We start from the raw sequence: 12,858 nt of genomic DNA, 5'->3' as shown, positions 1-12,858 counted from the left end.
AAATACAATGGAGCAAGGAACGCTGCTGGGTGCGAGTCCGTCGCCAAACACAAACTATAATCATAGCTCATAGAGAGGTACATGCGCTTCATCCTCACAAGATAGACTTTATTGATATTATCTGTTACAAAACAACAACATTGAGATGCGGGGGGGGGGGGGTCTATTCTGAACACTGTCAGATTCCGCCATCCTGTCAAATTTCGTAATGGCGGCATTTATTTTAAGCCAATCTGAAGGAGGCTGTAGCATCCTGGGTTGACCAATGACGTAATATAGAATAGCATACCCGATTTTTTCTTTTTTTTTTGATCACGAAGACTGAGTTTGTCGTGGCACGAACACAACACGCTCCTTACAATGGCGTGCTGTTACCACAGCACATAGTGACATGTCAAACTTGAACTTGTGGGCTTATAGTCAGGGGGGGGGCGCTCCCCCCCCCCCCCCCCCAGCCTGGCGGGCCAACTGTAGCACTGCGGCACCCATTTGCCAAGCACTGGAGTTGATATTTTTTAATGTAATAGTGCTTTGTGGAGATGAATTATAGCTCTCCAATCTTTTGAATAATGATTTAATCGCAGTTATTCGGTTGATGGGGAATCATCAAAAAAAGAGAAAGAAAGAAACAGGTTTCATCGTATTGCTGAATGCAATTGCCCGAAACGCTGCACACCATGGGTCACCACCATGTTCGACTGAGCTTCTTGGCGCAACACACTTTTAAACGAGGCACCTGTGCGTGCGGCTACCTATTTGGCAATCAGTGAAGGTTCACCTTCGTCTCTTTAGGTCAACAGTCAGTCGTCATTCGTTTAGTTGTGTATTACGAGTCTGTTGCAATGCGAAAGACGCATGTATATTGCCTACTTTTTAGGCAAGTACGTGTAAAAAGATGGCTGATCCCTGCGTCATAGGAAACGGTATAACACGAAAGTTAAACGTGGTTAATTGTTTATAGTGCATTGGTATATGAGAGCTTGTATAATGTCTATTGTTTTTTGGCAGATATAGCACCGCTTGATGTGGACGCACCCACGTTAACGCCTTGTGGCACATATCCGCACCGAGGACTAACGCCCGTAATGATGATTTAACCCTTGCGGTAGCTGAAGTTGTCAAGATATATTTGGACACCGCATATGGTGAATCCCGCGCAATGATGGCATCAACAAGCACATAGTAAACACTGATACTCGATATGTACTTCTTCAAAGCGTCGTGAAACGCGAAGAGAAACCCGACGAGCGTCGTGTCTTCCCTCTAGCCTGTCCGTTAATTCTCAGAGAGCGAGCGGGGAACGCGGTGTGACAGCTGCAGGGCCCGGCGAGCGTCGTAGAGCTATCTTTCAATATGGACGGATGCTATGAGCGAGGCTTTACGAGGCTTGGGCTAAAGCCGCCGTGAAAGCGTTGACGAAATTACACTTTTCCTATTGGAAACGCGCCGAATGGGATGGTCGTAGCAACGGCGCGTTGCCGGAGCTAATTGCGGTGGCAACGAAGCTTTTTGCAGCATTAGCTGCACTGGCCGAGGCGGAGCAGTTTCGCGTGGCATTCTGAGAGCCGTGCTGCGCATGCGCGAGGAGCAGTGAGGTCACAGGTCGCACAGCTAGCGCACCGGAGCAGACCGGAGCCGCCGCGCTCGCCGCGCTGGTCTGCGCATGCGCATTTGAGCGCACTCGGCATCCCTTCTTCACGAAGAGACGCAGACGCAGTGCAGTCTGGGTAACGTCGCCGGCGTGGAATGCAGCATGTCGCATCTCGCGGCGGCTGCAGTCGGGGCGCGCTTACGGACGCCGGACACGTCGGTCGCGCCGCGCGTGCCGAGCGCGTCGACGTTACGCTAGACTATATCAGCCCCTTAATTTTGCGCGCATACGCAGATGTATCAGTCGGGGTATACATATAGCGGGGAGGAGGAGGAAAAGAAAAACGGAAGGACAAAGAGGTTAGCCATTTGTCAGACCGGCTGGCTGGCGTTTGCCAGTGTGGTAGGGCCATGGAGAAGGAGAGCGCAAATGCTGCTAACTGGCGGAGAAAAGCGCAGAAGCTTGACAACAAAGAAAGCTAAGAATAATCAGCTGAACCTTAGCTAACGCTACGTATATCCTGGCATAGCCGAACTAAGCCACTGCATTTTTTTTTTTCGAGCCTGGTGGCACACATGTCTGCGCCCTGTTATAGAGGGCACGCTCATAGCATCCATCCATCCATCCATCCATCCATCCATCCATCCAAGAGCAGTGTGAGAGGAAAACGTGAAAGATAAAAGGCGCGTTCATGTAGCCACCGGTATGTGTTTAGCGGTAGCTCAGTGGGCTAAACGCCCGCCAGCCATCGTCGCGGACCGAGAGGTCATGGGTTTGACTCCTGTGAACGGAACTTTTTCTTACAGTTGTTTTTCTTTGCCATCTGATGGCGTTCTATTTGCTGACGTATTTCCGTGACGGAAATACGTCATGAAAGTCTTGTCATGAATACGTCATGAAAGTAGCGCTTGTCCTGTGTGCTTCGTTTGTGTCACGTGTCCTTCGCGCTTATAGAAAATATGGATCAGTACCAACTAGCCCGATCTCAGTGTCATGAAAGTCTTGGTGGACCCCGGCATAAAACACTTTCGTGTTCAAATAAAATATAGCACTGTCGTGCCTGAGGTTCTCAGTGCAGTGAGCGAACTAATGTTCTGCTTTGCAGCTAGACTTATTTGGTCTGAGTTCGCATATCGTTATCCTTTGACACCCCAAGTCATTTTTGAAAAATTATTTCTAAAACGCCCTCTTTTTAGTGGTTGATTGGATCGGCACACTGAGCAAAACACGCGAAACAGACTCTGAATGATATATTTCTTTGTGTAGCTTTCATAAGCATTCGTTTAATTTTAGAGACGGTTAGCTTCACTGCACTGTGATTGTACCAAACACAACCTAATGCTGTGGCCTGCGAGAGTTGTGACGGCACTGACTTTCACCCAGAATAACAGAATATATAGGTCGCCACTCTATGAGCCCCCCCCCCCCCCCCCTCCGATGAAGGGAGACATTAAGCCCTGGTGAAATGATTCAATCCGCACCGAACTTTAACGTCATCTGCATTCGCGACGCTACAGTGTCTTATCACTTTGAAGGCAGGTTGGGCAATCGTTGGCGGCATAAAAAAAAGAGAAAAGAGAAAGACACTGAGGGTCGAAAATGGGCGAGGGGCCGTGCAAGGCGCTTTGCCGTGTGTTGGCCGCTGCATATGCATATATGTACCGTTTGTGAATTTTCCCAAGTCCGAATATAGCGCCACCGTCTAGTTTATCTCTTTGTTGGAGACGTGATAACGCGTCGTCCTCTTCAGAACGCCCGTGCAGTCGAACGTTATCGCGATACTTACAGCTCGGACTCCTTCCCATGCACAGGGTCGGAAGCAGAGCGTTATGCAAGCGCCGCTTCTCACTGAGTAGCAAGTTATAGCGGAGGAGTTACTGTGTCGAAGCGTATATTCCCGAGTGAAAAGGCGTACCATAAACCGTCTGGGCGCGCAAAGGATCTCATTACGACGAGAGCGCCCCTTTCCCATCCGGGCTGCTTCGTGTAGTCTTCTCGCTTTCACTATGTAAATAAGCTCTTCCGCTGAGTGACGTCACCTTCGCACTCAAGTTTGCTCTTTTGCTGCCGGACCTCCATGAGCTCGACTGGCACGCCGCCTGCCTGTCGCCAGGGCCAAGGCCACTCGTAAACGGCGGACAGCGGCGAGCCTGCCCTCCTCTACTCGAAAGAGGGAAGGCCACTGTAAATGCGGGCAGCTCTAACAGGAATACTCTCTCTGTCAGTTTGAGTGAGATGACCGGTTCATCAAACATTCGGCGGGAAGGCGGAGTCCACCTGACGCTTAGGCTGACGCACTTACGAACGTTGCTTTTTTTTTTTTGAAACAAACATGTGGCCGAAAGGAGGGGTGTTTGAAAAATGCACACCGCCCGGAATTTGTTGAAACACGCCCCGGCGGGGAGCTCGCTCGCTGCGCGGAGCCGGCGATACCGCCCAAGCTTTCACGGTCGGAAAGCGAAGCATGATCGCGCGGCTTCTCGAAGCCAGGAGGGAGCGGAGGAAAGAAGCTCCTAGAGAAGAAGGATCGCCTTTCTCAAGGACGCCGCACGCGCGCACTGCCTCGAGAGCAGCAGCAGCGAGCGCGCTGTGTTGCGCGTGCTCAGAACGAGGCTAGTAGGGGAGAAAACGCGACGTCCGGGCGGGCCGGGGGAGCAAGAGAAACATCGTTTCTCCCCCGCGGCCACTTTTTTCGCGTTCGACTCCCGCGGTGGGCCGCCGCCAATGCGAATGAGCACGTTGCGCAACTGATTTTGGGAGAAGGAGGGTTGCTCGAAATGCGCGGGTTTTTGCGACGAGACCGTCGTCGCTGCTGTGCTATACCAGAATCCAGGGTCTCTTCGGGAGGTCCCAGTCACGGTTGTGAGGCCGGGCTCCTCCTAATTGGAGAGCCACATTGCCGGCCATCAGAGCCGCTTAAAAAGGAAGCGAGCAGACGACAGCGGGGACCTCGACGCCGGCGTCGTCTGCTGCCGCCGCAGCAGCGCCCCGACGGTGGCCTCGGGGAGCGACGTCGACGAAAGGGAGGGCGCCGCCAAACCGAAGGAGAGTTCCGTTGCCGGAAGTCCTCACGAGTGACGTCAAGATCACCAACCGAGTGCTCCGCGACTTCCGGGTTTCCCCGCGCGCCGCCGGCTCCTCCAAGCGCCGCGTGCGCGTGTAGGCTTTTGAAGGCCGGCCGTGGATGCATGTGCTTTCGCCTGGCGGCGGCCGCTGCTGCGTGCGAGCATCAGCTGCGTCGTCGCGTGTCACCAACTGCCCCTCGTGCTCTGCTGCCAGCTTCATCACCGGGGGAGGACCCCCCGTCCGGACTAAGGGAGAAGCCATGTGCTCGCAGCTCGGATTATTACGCGATCGGCGACACTGAAACAGCTCTGTTTCCCCGGGCCTCGGCGGCGTGGGACATATGATGCGAGGTATGTAGAGCAGCAGCACGTCAGGCCCGAGCTCGGCTCCCCTCTGCGCTCGCAGCAAAGTCACACGGCCAAGGTCGCTTGGTGATTGTAGTCTGGCGAGGACGCGAGCGCGTGCAGTTGTCGCTCGCGTCGGCAACGCCGGCGCTCAACGAACACTGCGCGAAACCACGTGTTGCGCAACCGGCTCCCGCCGCGCTTCCCTCAACAAGTTGTGCCGCCGCCGCATCTTGAGAGCCCGCTCTTTCCGCTCGCCGACGCCGCCACTCGACATGGTATGATTCCGTTTTCTTTCTCTCCTTTTTTTACGTGTATATAGTCCATACATAGCATGTATACGCTACAGTATATACATTGATGGAGGAGAGAGAGGAGGAGGAATGTTACTGTGTGTATATCCGGGGTGCGCGGCGCGGGCGCACAGTGTCGTCGATTGATCCGGCGGAGTGGCGCTTTTGACATTGATATTTTGCTGCCATCCCACGTGGGGCGTTACCACACACTTCTCTCCGACGTCGGAGTGCCGGCGCGACATTAGTATCAGACATGATACATGACATACCGCCTTCTCATTGCCTCGGACTCCTTTCCTTGCATGGATGTATTTGGCACATAGTTCACGGCTGCTTGCGCTGTCACAGCGGCGAAGGCCACTTTCCGCTCGGGATCGCACGCTTTGCAGGAAGTACCGGCACACACTACTGTAGACATAATTAAGGGTAGAGATAAAAAAGAGCCAGTTGGCTTTTGGATAGCCGAACTTTTCTGTAGTGCGCGGGTGAACGCGGCGCGGAAGCTCCAAAACGTGCGAGTGCGTTTCCATTCATTCGTGATCCGGGCATTTGGCACCGGTAAAAATTGACTGACAAACGATTCGGCACTTAACATGGATCCTGCCTGATGAGGGCTCTAATTACGCAATTCCATCGCCAAACCCTCCTGTTCGGGCGGGGGTTTGATTTCGATTATTTTTCTTTGAAATTGGAATCGTTGGGTGACTCGGATGCGGTAGTGCGAAACAAGGTATTTCTTTATCAGAGACAATACCAATACCACGTATTATGCCTACACGTTGGGACGAAAAAAAGGAAGAAAAAAAAAACGATCCGCGTTTTCGCAATGTTCGCCGCGCACTGCAGGACAGCCACTGCGATTCATTGTGGAGTTGAACAGGGCCGCCTTGGCAGCAGCCGTCCGCTGTTTGCCTACGGCGCTCTTTCGTCGCGCTTTAGTTGCGATACCGCTTTACACTTAACGGTCTTCCGAGTCACATTCACGACGGACGGGGCTTCGCGTTGATTTCTGAGGAGAGCCTAGAAGTAGTAGTAATAATGAAACGAACCTAACCAATCTAAATCGGTACAGAGTGTTTCGCCGGCAGGTGCCGCCTCGGACAGACGCCTGTACCGTTATTGATTTCGGGTCTCCCGCGTTTAGGTATGGTTTGGCGCGTGGACGTAGGCGACGAGCGGTGCCTGCCCATCGGCGCAGTCCGGCGTTGAAGACCGCTACCACGCGCTTGGGTCTTCAACTATGCCTATTATACATACTATCCAGCGCTCGCATGGCAGCTTCACATAGCGGCTTCCCTGTTTCGCGGAAATACAACCGTGTTGGAATGAGCGTGGTGGCCGTGCCGTTTTCTTGGCCGCTGTCCAGCAGTAGCGTAAAATAACGCACTGGGGCGGCCGCTGTCGTTCAGCGGACAGGGCGAGGGGTGCTGCCTCGCAACCCGAGCGAGAGCAGGTTTCTCTTTATTACTTTTCCTTTCCTTTTTTTTTTTTTCGAGCTGACGCGCGGCTCGGGCCTAACCAGCAGCGCTCGTGGGGGCGTCCCTGGGCAGCGCCCACGTGGCTGCGCTTTTTACCATCGCGCTGACGACAGGCCTAACACCACGCCACCGTTTGCTTTCCCCCTTGTTTAAATGCATCAGAGCCTCGATTGTCAGCGTACCTTCGAGAACGGCATAGGTGCACGCCAGCGTGAAGCTGAGCGGGCGGATCTATGGCTAGTGTATAAAGTCGATAGAGTCTGCCGTTCAGACGGTCTCTGCAAAGAACATTGCAGCACGCGGTCGCGTTTGGGACACCCTCTGTGAGGCAGCGCCGGCAGTGTGAACACTGCCGTGGACATCCCGGCTCTAGCGTGATACGCTGTTCATTCCAGTCCGCTTGGTTCATAGAATGAACCATGTGACGTACCTTTCAGTGAAAAGGATGATATGCCAGCCAGCTGAAATGACGTTGGGGAGAAGAGGAGGTCGGTCACGCTCATATAAACAGACCTCGGTGACCTTGTTAGAAGACACTCGTGGGCCTCGCGCTCACAAAAATAAATAATAAAGAAATGTAGATAAACAAAAGTTCTTATAAACTGTTCGTAAAACCGCATGCCAGCGCGCGTAACGCTTCTCGAAAACAAATGCCGTTCATGATTAATAGCGAGCACAGTTTATATGTGAGGTAAATATGGTCAGTGAGAGCTCTTCCTTTTCACCGTATCCGTGCATTGCAGCCAAATATAGAACTTCACTGTCCACCGTAAGGAAAGGGAATAAAGAAAGGGTCTTCGTTGCTACGTTGTTGCAGTTTTGCGACGCTGCATAGAACATCGGTTATGCTTCCGGTGGACAAGCCCAAGGTCCCCGTTCCTTATATTGACTGTCGGCAGCTTTCACTGCTCTGTGCGGATCCGACGAAACGGAGAGCGATCGCCCACGTACGTGCTAGGCGTTTAGTTACAGCATTGCGTTTGTCTTCGTCTTTGAACGCGAGCATTATGAGAGGCATGCGGGGATGCGAGCGCCGTTGCCGTTTTGCCTGCGGTCAGGGGCGTAGTCGGGGGGGGGGGGGGGGGCAAAAATTTTTCAATTTTGCATGTGTTTGCATGTGCAATTGCACGTGGTTGCATGTGCACATGGTTGCATGTGCAATTTTACACGCACACATACAAACGCACGCACGCACGAACATACATAAAGTATGGTTGAACCCCCCCCCCCCCCCCCGCCCCCCGACAGAAGATTTCTGGCTGCGCGCCTGCCTGCGGGGGCTGTCGACATTTAGCGTGGCCTGCGGTCGGTTTGTGGGCGTAAGTCGGAGCTCCACGGTTATCAACAGGATACTCACGGTGAAAACGATCTCAACACGCACGCAGCGTTTCGCTGAAAGGTGTTAATTACGCCGGAAAAAAAAGAGAAAAATCAGGAGCCCTACCGGGGAAATAGAAAGCGAAGCTTGCCTGACCTACTGCCTTTCTTTCTGTCGCATTGCGGAATGCTCCCTCCTAACTGTCTCCTCTCTCCATGCCGCGAATTGGACCGTCATCCACGTGTTCAGCAACACAACACTTCACTTGTTACAGGCAGCAACGACGGTCATGCGTTCATATCCTGGCAACAATCAAATGTGGCAACGGGAAATGACATGTGATCTCGATAAAATATCAGATTGCTATATCAGAAACGGCCGATCGCAGACAAGCCCGCGATCGGGAGAGCATGATTTATTGGAAACGCGGCGCGTAAATACCCATGTGACCGGCGCAACTTCGAGGGCCGCATTTCTCTACAGTCACCGACGCCACCGAAAATTTTAACTCATAACAAGTTTCGCTTGAAAAGCGGAAACGATGCTGCATGCGTTGACTTGCCCGGTGGTATCTAACGCCGGCGGGCTCGCATGCTGCGCCCGTCACGCAGTTTTGCCTGCGCGGCTTGTTCTTCAGCATCGTAGCACACACGTGGTTCATTCCCTGACACGTTCCACGTCGCAAGTGTGTCACGTGTCACATTTCCGGTGTGAAAGGCTGCAAACCATGTGTCACAAGCTTTGTGCAACGACATCAAGATATTGCACGTTCGTTTGTATTTTTTTTTCTTCTCGGTATTATCTCGGTTCATGTGTGTGTAACCATGTGTATCCGTCACAGGCACTACGGAATAGCCAAGCCCTCCCTTTTCTCGTTCATCTCCCTCCCTGGCATGTATAGAATGACAAACGTGGACGGATGGCTGAATTCTCGTTCAAAGAAATATACATTGACAAAAGATTTTTATTGCATGAGTCATATGCGTGCGCCTTACATAGCTGCTGGCCTAAACAGCGTCTCGTTGCATATCCCGCTGTGGGAGAGGGGAATACATTACCGAAAGTGAAGAGGAGAGGGGGCGGGAGGAGTCAGCACGTGCAATCTAACAACAAAATCAGTGTACAAGCCACGTCTATATGACTCTCCTTAAAGAGACACGCTATAGCTCCCTCTTTTGGATCCCACGACTCTCCGACGAAAGTATAACTATCTCCAATGGGAGTTCACGTGTCTCTTAAAGAGAGTCATATACGTGGCAAGCCACAAAAAAGAGTCCTAGGACTCATTCTTTTTTTTTTTCTAGGAGGGTAGCACGCACGCGCGGAAGAGCAAGCGCCGTATAATGCGATTAGTTCACTCAATACCATTTAGAGCTGCAACATTTCAGTTACCTAGCTGTAATTACAGGCACACCTATTCCCATTTCACTTGGAATTTCAAGACCTCTCGCACACGTTTCCCAGACCTTCCCAAGACCTGCGTTGTGTATACCGTCCGCCATCTTTTACCGCTTCACAGCCCCTATCCGTCCAAGATCAGCGGGCCAAGAACAGCTTGTTTCTTTCTTTCTTTCTTTCTTTCTTTCTTTCTTTCTTTCTTTCTTTCTTTCTTTCTTTCTTTCTTTCTTTCTTTCTTTCTTTCTTTCTTCTTTCTTATCTTTCTTCTTTCTTTCTTCATCTTTCTTTCTTTCTTTCTCTCTTTCTTTCTTCATATTTCTTTCTTTCTTTCTTTCTTTCTTTCTCAGTGGTTTTCTAGTGTGCCATTGAGAGACCTACCTCCAACCATCATCGAGGAGCGTGCCTTGGCTGAACGCCAGAAAAGCGCTGTTACTGTGTGCTTATCGCATGTACTTTCAAAATTGCGGAGGAGTTTTAGCCGGTCCCTACCAGATTCATTCAAATCTTATTGCGCTTCGCGGACAGAGAGTGCTAATTGCTGTAGACCCCGTGGCGTTCTATTTTAGGTCTGCGCTAAGCGCTATCGGGCCAGCAGGGGCCAGGCCTTGTGATTCCGCATCGATTTAATCTCCTCAGTGCGGTACGGCGCGACGGCGGGGCTTTAGCAGGCGGAAAGCTTTCTCTATTTTCAACGCACTGGCATCATCTATGTTGCCAACGGGTTTCACTGTATGCTTTATATGATTGCAGCATGTGCACTGGCAGGACGACGTGTACTATTTTGCACGTAATCACCTATGCCCTCAAACATGCGAAGTCTCGCATTAGGGAGACACCATGGCTCGAGTTGCGCAGATTTTGTTTGTTTGTTTGTTTTTTTTCTCCTGGAGGCCCTTATGCTATTTAGGATTCTTAAAGCAACAAAAAAAAAGACAATAAAAAAAACGTTTCTTTTGACTTCATCAGCCCTTGCAAACTTGGTATTCTCGATTTTCCACGTGACCTTGACTTCATGTGAAACTGTTCCCGAAAACAAGTGCAGCAATCCTAAAGTTATCGACATGTTTGCTTAGAGCGAGGTCGCGTTACAATGAACAATGGCGGTTCGACTGTAACAGTTAGGTTACGCGCAAATGCGCATGCCCTATCTGTGAAATTGGCGAGAAGGCCACGGGGGAAGCGAGCCCTGGGGGAGGTGGAGAGGAGGAGCGCGCGGCGAAGCAGGGAAAGGGGAGTGTCGTGGAGGCGTGGTCGAGTGGTTACAGCGTATACCCGTACGCTTGCACGTAATCCGCGCGTTCACGAAGTGAGACTTCACTGTCTTCGGCACTCCTGGCAAGTTCATCCGCAACCGAATAAGTGCATTGAAACAAGCGCTTCGGTCTTATTTCTCCAGTTTTCTCGAAACATTTGGCCTGTGCCCGTACGGTGCGCGTGCAGACAGTTTGTTTTACATGACACCTTGCCCTGCGAAATGTAACTAATTGAAAATTATTTGCCCAGCGCTTACCCTGTGACCTTTTTCTGTGTCGTCGTCCTCTTTGCGCCGTCGTTGTGGTGAACCGAAGTTTATGGCACATTTAAACGGGAACTATGTACAAGATGTTTCTCTATCGCAAATGTGCCGGATTCTTTGGAAATGAAACTTCAGATTGTCTTTTCTGCACCTGATTATTTGGGTATATTCCTTTAACACCGAATGTATCGCTTAATTTGTGTGTGTGTGTGTGTGTGTTGGGGGAGGAGGGGGGGCTCTATGATGATACGTCGATTTGGAGAGGAGACGGCGAAAGAATGCGTTGCTCAGACGGATGACACGCGGTTTGCACAAGAAAATTACTCGCGGAAAAAATAATCTGATGGAAACCTCCGTGGGATTCTCGTATAAAAACCTTTTACGAAGTGCCTAACAAAAAAAAAAAAAGAAAGAAAACCGGCGCTTCGGTTAACGCCAATGTCTGGAGCGAGATTATTGGTTGATAAAATCTCCCACATGATACTCTTTCCAGTGATAAAACGGAAAGACTACGGATTTTGTATTTCCTTGTTTAATTCGTTTATTTATGTGTTCAATCATTTACTCGATTATGCTGCACTGTGTCTTTTCTCTGATAGCCCATACCAAATTAGATCAGCTGTACGCAGATATTCAGTTAACGTGGGGCGCCAAGGGCCTCTCGATCGCATTTCTTCTTTTAATTTTTTTGGTACTTGTAGCCTATAGACCGTTTTCACGGAGGGGAGGAGCGTCCCTCGAACCGGTGTATTTTCGTGACTCTCTCTCTCCACCACGTGTCCAACCGTCCGACCGCTGCCGCTGGTGTGTGCGGATTCCCGAGTTTTGCATTGCGTGGTGCGTGAGAGGTCAGCGTGTTTCCATTTTACAGGCGAAAGCTGTTATGAGATCATTTCAACGGCGTTTTTGGTGGCGTTAGTGGTCCGCCGCCGACGCCGCGCCGGCCGCCGGTGTCCGTAACCACTATCGCTCGAAATAAGAAAAAAAACGAAATAAGAAAAAATTTCCAGGATGGAACGGGGTTCGAACCTGGGTCCTCTGCGTGGGAGCCCAGTGTTGTACCTCAGAGCCATGCCGGTGCTTGGAACTGCCTTGCAAAACGACGCTATACAGGTCTCATGTCCAGAAGGAACCACATTAACATATGTAATTTACTGTGGTAGAAGAGTGAAATAACAACCACGCACCACGCAACGCGAATTCTGTAACCAGGCGTCACACAATGCGAATTGCGCAACGAGTGGGCTGTTGGATGCTTCCAACCCACTACAAGGGGCTCTGCAATAATTCTTCATCGTCATCAGGCACAACACCAACAAAGTGCGCATGATGCCTTACATGTTTTTAGCGGGTACCACGGCTCTCCGTTGAATGATGAAAAATGGCATAGTGGCTGCTGCCCTACTTCACAGAATTATGATTTATAGCGTAGTGGGTTCCTCGCAAGTGCACTTGCATTGGTTGCCAAGGAAGCCCATGAGCCCATCATCCATTTCCTCAGGGTCTCAACAAAGTTCTTCCCCCCTCTCTCTGTCTCTCTTTCTCACGTCAATGTATGTTATATTGCATGGTGGGAGAGTTAATAGCGACCGGGCGTCACACAATGCGAATTACGTAACTGGTGAGCCGTTTAAAGCTTCCAGCCCATTACGAAGGGCTGAGCCACAGTTCTTCATCGACATCAGTCGTCACGTAAACAAAGTGCACATAATGCCTTACATATGTGTAGCTGGAACCTCGCTTCTGCGCACAATGACGAATAATCGCGTTGTAGGTGCTTCCCAATTTCACAAATATTGTGATTTATGGCGTAGTGGGGACCTTGCTAGTGTACTTGTATTAGTAGCCCCA

The 12,858-nt window shown here is 51.0% G+C and overlaps 1 protein-coding gene across 7 annotated transcripts in view; it reads left to right on the top strand.

Annotated features, from left to right (window-relative positions):
• LOC119382861 (ecdysone-induced protein 74EF) overlaps positions 1-12,858 on the top strand; it is a 266,794-nt gene that overhangs the window by 75,075 nt on the left and 178,861 nt on the right. Inside the window, exon 1 of one of the 7 annotated variants that reach the window (XM_037650743.2) lies at positions 4,984-5,007. The exons of the other annotated variants lie outside the window; for them this stretch is intronic. The gene's annotated coding sequence lies outside the window, so the exon portion shown is untranslated. Of the gene's footprint in view, positions 1-4,983; positions 5,008-12,858 lie in introns of those variants that run through there. 7 annotated transcript variants of the gene reach the window in all.

The sequence above is a fragment of the Rhipicephalus sanguineus genome, chromosome 2, assembly GCF_013339695.2.
Source record: "Rhipicephalus sanguineus isolate Rsan-2018 chromosome 2, BIME_Rsan_1.4, whole genome shotgun sequence".
Taxonomy (NCBI): Eukaryota; Metazoa; Arthropoda; class Arachnida; order Ixodida; family Ixodidae; genus Rhipicephalus; species Rhipicephalus sanguineus.
The sequence above is the reverse complement of the archived record's forward strand: the minus strand, read 5'-3'. Positions and strand labels throughout refer to the sequence as shown.